The sequence below is a fragment of the Pogonomyrmex barbatus genome, unplaced genomic scaffold (genome assembly GCF_055798465.1).
Source record: "Pogonomyrmex barbatus isolate J1 unplaced genomic scaffold, ASM5579846v1 scaffold13, whole genome shotgun sequence".
NCBI lineage: Eukaryota > Metazoa > Arthropoda > Insecta > Hymenoptera > Formicidae > Pogonomyrmex > Pogonomyrmex barbatus.
Window position 1 is genome coordinate 2,364,303 of NW_028297109.1, and position 6,000 is coordinate 2,370,302.

General features: G+C 46.8%; 1 protein-coding gene across 1 annotated transcript in view; it reads right to left on the reverse strand.

Annotated features, from left to right (window-relative positions):
- Nucleotides 1–4,309, reverse strand: part of HnRNP-K (Heterogeneous nuclear ribonucleoprotein K) — a 58,586-nt gene extending 54,277 nt beyond the window's left edge. Inside the window, exons 1-2 of the mRNA XM_089072272.1 lie at nt 3,674–4,309; nt 1,126–1,175 (exon numbers count right to left, since the gene is read on the reverse strand). The gene's annotated coding sequence lies outside the window, so the exon portion shown is untranslated. The remainder of the gene's footprint in view (nt 1–1,125; nt 1,176–3,673) is intronic.
- Nucleotides 4,310–6,000: the final 1,691 nt, after the last annotated feature.

The following is a 6,000-nucleotide window of genomic DNA, read 5'->3' on the forward strand; positions in this document are numbered from 1 at the left end:
ACATCGGCTCGCAGCGCGATGTAATGGGAAGCGCGATGGGAGACGAAAAGCGAGATGCACGAGACGAGTAACAATGTTACTAGAGGTGGAACGCTGCGGTTTGAAACTAAAAAGTGAAATGCGCGATCGAAAACAGAATTTCGACCACGTCTGACTCTTGTTACTCTGAAGAAAAACGAGGAAGAAGTGGAAAATAAGAGAAAAGAAAATGCGCGCAAATACATCAAATAAACAAATAAGGAAAAAAAAAATTACCTTAATAATAATTTTGTTAACAATTTAAAAGAAAATAGAAGCTTTGTCTTTTTCCAAATAAAAAAAAAAAAAAAAAAAAAAAAAACAAAAACAAACAAACACTAGATTTAATTCGCGATCGTGAGGAGTTGAAATTAAATGATCTCGAATGTGAGAATACGAAGGACCGGGGAGAGATTTGAGAATCACTGGGCGCAGTTAAGGCCGAGAGAACTGTGTGCGCGAAGGATGAAGGAAGGCGCAATAACAATATCGTGTCCTGCCCTTGCCGCACGCAACTAGGGGGTAACGTCCTGTTACACCAGTCTGACCACTTCGCGCGTCCCTCTTCCCTAACCCTTCTCCGTCTCCACGGACACGGACCGTTTCGCTTTGCACCGGCTTTGCTTTCGCCTTCGTCTCTCGTGGCCGGTAGACGAAAACGTCACGACCCGCTTTTCACTAATCGCAATTCCGTTCAGCGCGCGACTGGTCTCCGTTGCGATGTAATAAGGGCCGAGACCAGTCCGAGTCGAAATTTTATTCCCATTTTTAATCTCAGTTTTTAAAACGTTTATAGATTCTAAAGGATCGCGACAGAATTTACATAAGAAGTGGGCTCTTACTTTTTGTATCCAAAATAGATTCAAAAGAAAAATTTCTATAGGCTTCAGTAGAATTTCACATTATAAAAGAGGTAGTTGTAGATTAAATCAAAAGGGATCGATAAAAAGGTTAAGGTTGGAGAAATAGAAGAAGAATTTCAACTCGAATGAAAGAGATCCTTTTGTTATAGTTATAGTTATCCGCGAGAAAATATATGTATCAGTAATTCGTAAATACAAATTTGACCAAGAGAAAAGAGATTTATTATTAAAAATAATTTCTCACCAATAATGATGTCCGCCCTTGCAGTCTCCGCGATGAGTCAGTATTGAGACCTGCACAATCAAGACAGTAATAATTTAGTTCTCGCTTAATATGCGTACGCGTGTTCGTATTATTATAATTAACGTCTCGCGAGCTAACATCACGTATCTCTTAGACCAATCTTAGCGCTATTGTACACGAAGGAACGCGATAATTGGGATACCTGCGTCACCTTGCGCGTCTTGAAGAGTATCAGATGATTTCGTGCGAATTTCTTAATGTTGATATATGTATTTCTTAATGTTGATTATGTGAATTAAAACGCGCCGATAAAAAAATAATAAAGAAATAAATGTCTACTTGAACTAGCGCCAAAAAATGCGCCAAGCTAATGAAACAATACGTATAGATATGCTCCTATGATAAATGAACTGTTGCAAGTTGAAATTATGAATCTGTTCATCTGCCAGCGTTGATTCGGAAACAAAATATCGCCTCGGTGCAACGAAATTGTTTCGCGCTGCGACCGGTTCGCGCATTTTTACATAGCCGGCATAAAAAAAAAAATGCACTTATATGTCCCATGTGCGCATCGCACGTGATGATAAAACTGCACCGAGACCACGACCGAGTATCGCTATCACGTGCGCGGAATTAATTGTAACTACTCGTCTAACTATTTATCGCCGTCCAGAGACGAGGCTGACTCTATAAATGGGCCATAAACGTGGCGTTTTCTAAAAGAAATTGCGAAACCGCTGGGAGATAAATGTCGCGCGATTAACCAACGCGCATCTCTCTGGAATTCTACGCAAGGCCACTGCGGGCCGACACGCATACCGCTGTCGGCGAGGGTGTCCTTATTAAATCCTCGATTGCTTAAGCTCCGCATCTCGCGCAAGCCGCATATTTGCGATGAAAATAGTGGCAGAGATATGCGAGTTTAATAGGTGAGTTCGTGACGGTTTTTCGAAAGAGAGAGACGAGAGTATCGTAGTGGAATAATGTAATCTGTAGATGCTATTTAAATTCATCCACTCGAAGCAAAACGAAACAAAAACTGCAGCCGTTAAAACGATCAGCCGCACTGCTCTCGCACCGAGATCCCAAGGACCAATCAGTGCCTGGAACCTTGAGCACTTTTGCTAGATCACTGTCACCAAGTGCACATGCCGCAGGGCAAACTTCGCCGGCCGCACGGCTCGCACGGCTTGTGCACGGCTTGCACGTTCGCGAATCACAATCGGGCACTCAAGGCTGAAAATTCCAGACGCCCCCACCGGGATAGGTCAGGGACAATGAACGTGCCAAACGCGCAGCAGTGGCAGCGTCACCGGCAGCAGCTGCACCCGAAGTTCATTCAACTTTCTCACGCGAGAGCGATCTTTTACTCCAACAAGCGGCCCGCGCGGCGTCATTAGAAACACACGGACGATTCCTTTCGTTTCCGATCTTCATTTTCGTACCTTGGTCACTCTCCGGAAGAAGAATCGATCGACATGAACGAACCTAATAAGAGCGTCGAGACGCGACTGGAGGCATCAACACCCGGGACTCCAGATGTCCCTTCCGACTCGTGGAAAAATTCGCCGCAAGGCCAAGTGAGTTTACGCCGGAAGGAAAAATTTAGCGATCAAGAGGTTTCGCGCGAGCGTGAATTTCTCGCGTGCAGACACGGTTGCGCCAGAACTAATACTAGGCCGAGAATACGAATAAACTTCGCCAAGTGGCCGAGACTCGTTTCCTCTCCGGTGAGGCCCGTCCACCTCTTCCTCGTCGCGAGGAGCCGCGAGTACTGGTGGGGCGAATCGCTCGCGAAGGGAGACCACAGCGGCCGAAGAGAGGAGAGAAGAGAAGAGAAGAGGAGAGGAGAAGAGAGGAGAGGAGAAAAGAGGAGCGGCGTGTGTGCTACGCGCGCGAACGATGTATGCGGCGCGGCACATCGAGCTGCAATGTGCGCGCGAGTAATGCGGATGCATCACGATGCGGCGCGAGAGACGAAGGCGGAGGATGCGGAAAGTGCGAGAGTAACGAAGAGGGAGAGAGAGAAAGAGAATGCGAGAACGGCGCGAGAGGGAGAGTCAATGAACGAGTCTCTCCGAGATCGGCCGCGCGATGAGAATTTCACGGTTGCGGAGGAGGTCACCTGTGATAAAACCCAGGCCAGATTTTTTTGGCCAGATTCCCCGATGAAAAAAACGTACGTATATATACCACGTTCCCAGAAGCGCGTTTTGGGGCTAGTTGTTTATACCGAAAGCGCGATTATGTCGCTTACGTGAGCGGCAAACGCTGACTAACCGCGACACTCGATACTCAAGATTATGTGCCTCGACGAATTCATCGACGGAGGACGCGACGCGCCTGGCAAAGCCAAGAGATGCAACGCAGATGCTGCGATTGTTGGACTAACTAAAAGACAACGTTTCTCCAAAGAAAAATTAGCAAACTAGTAACGGAGGAACAATTTGAAATTTTCCATCGCTTCAAAAGGAAATTTTCAGAATTGCTATTTAATAACGGAACAACTTGCGCTATTTTTTTAAATAAAAAAAATGTGTATACTTAACTTTCTCGAGTACTTTAATCAGATTTAAATTATGTATAGATAGTTTCAGCGTTCCTCAAAAGACGTAGTTCCGATCCTTTTCTAGATCAACTGGAGGCCTCTCCGAAATTTGAAAAGCCGAACAATTTGGATGGCGCGCGAGTAGTAGAACAATCTTGTCGTTTCTGTGCCGATTGTTGCGAAATCGCCGTGGCGAAGAGGAACACTCGCGACTCGAGCACGTATCGACGAATCACGAAGGATGTCGGACAGCGGCGCACGTTTCGACTGACCGAAGCTGTTTCCCTCGCCTTCGGGCCGCTCTCTTCGTCAAGGGGAATCCGTCGTCGGGACTCGTTCCGCTCGTCCGTCGTCGGGACTCGTTCCGCTCGTCCGTCGTTAGGACGGCGAAGACACGGATGACGGCAACGTGAAAAACGACGGGTGCACGATGTAACGGAGATACGGGAACTCAAGGCACGGGCCGAACGCGAGGAGAATCGCCGCACGGCGCGAAGTCGCGGCGCGTAACGGGTTAGCCCGATGGCACGGCGTGACATGACATGCGTGTCGCTCACGGCACGGCGCGTATGATGTGGCGTGCGTGCCGAGAAATATATCGATCAGCTGACGGTCGGGCGGATACTGGGCCGCTTCGCGGAATTCACCATATTGTTGCGTCGGCACGCATGCGCCAAACCCTCGTCCCATCGTTCTGTCACCCCCTAGCGCTCTCTTTCTCTCTCTCTTCCTCCCCTCCTCTCTCTCTCTCTCTCTCTCTCTCTTCTTTTCTTCTCCCTCACTGCCACCCCCATGACACCCGGCCCCATCTACCGCCGCGGTTTTGCCCGTCGTACGTACAGAGTGATTCAGCAGGAACCTACGATGTAGTTCCGGAACATGTTTTCAGAGGGGAGAGGGGAGAGGGAAGAAGGAGGGACGGGGGGGGGAGGTCGAAATAATCTACGATGGACTTGCGCGTGCCCGTTTATCGATAAGGAAAATGTGACTTTAGTCCCGTGACTACCTAAAGAAACGTTCCAAAACAAACAGATAAAATCCTCATAGAAAGATTCTTGCGTTTTAAAAGTTACGATGGAATGAGCGAGAACGAATTTTACGATCGGGACCAAAACAAAATTGGACTCGTCTCTCGCGATAAATTACAAGGTATATATCTGAGGTTTTCACGAACATTTCTGTTACTCTCTTTACTCACCTATCTACTACTCTTTTCGTTATTTCGCTCTTCCATTTCCCAGGCGGGAGGGAGTTCCGGAGGTTTTTCACTTCTATATGTCGCTGTTCAATATGCTAATAGTTCAATTCTACTTCGTCATTCCGTCTAAATTACATTATCGTAATACATATAAATCTCTCTCTCTCTTTCTCTCTCTCTCTCTCAATTTCTATCTCTTATCTCAACATCCTTTCATCCCCGATTTTACGAGGTTCTCCATACACTCCCGTCGTGCTTGTACATACGCTCGCGTGCGACTTTCTCCGATTTGAACATTTCCGCATTTCCCATTTTCATCGACCGTGCTAATGTCTGAAACTCCGGGAAATCCCCGCGTACCTAGTCACTCGAAACATAAATACTACACAAACTATACCTTACGCGAGTCAAATATTATATCAAATATACGGACGATAGATCTACACAATTACTTCGCCATTATAAGCGCGACTGCTCTCTAATGATGATTACCCGCGAAAATATGAGAAAAGGCGGTTTGGAGTGCCTCAAGTATCGATCCATCCTCCTGAGAACGTTTCATTCGTATCATCAATCGCCTGCGGCGATCAAAGAGCTCGCTTAACGACATGCGGATTGATTAATATTGGACAAATACGCGCGGCAATCCGCGGTATTCGTCATCGATCCTCTTCTTTTCACGTTCAAATTACATCCGTTTGTTTTCCGTTAGCGCACGCTCCGCCGAGACATTAAGACGAACCGCAGCGAAGGAATTACTTTTTGGCGCAACGGTAATACAACGCGCGAGATATAAGCGGAGACGGTAGAAAGCTGGAACGCTATGTTAAATAACGAAAGAACTCTGTGGCGTCAACTCAATCAAGTTTTTTTCCTTGAGGAGGAAGGATCGATCTCAAACTGCGCTGCGTGTATTTGCGGAATTAAAAATTCGCGTTGCATAATCACGCGTACATTGTCAAGAACGGACTCAAGTTCGCGCTGTATAGAGACGCCAGGAGAGTCGACGGGGGCTCGTGCTCGAGCACGTTAAATAATTACTGGTATCAGTGGTAGCGCGTAATTGTCGGTTATCGCAATATAGCGATAGCAGGCGGTTAAATAATGATCGGCCATTATTGTAGCAATC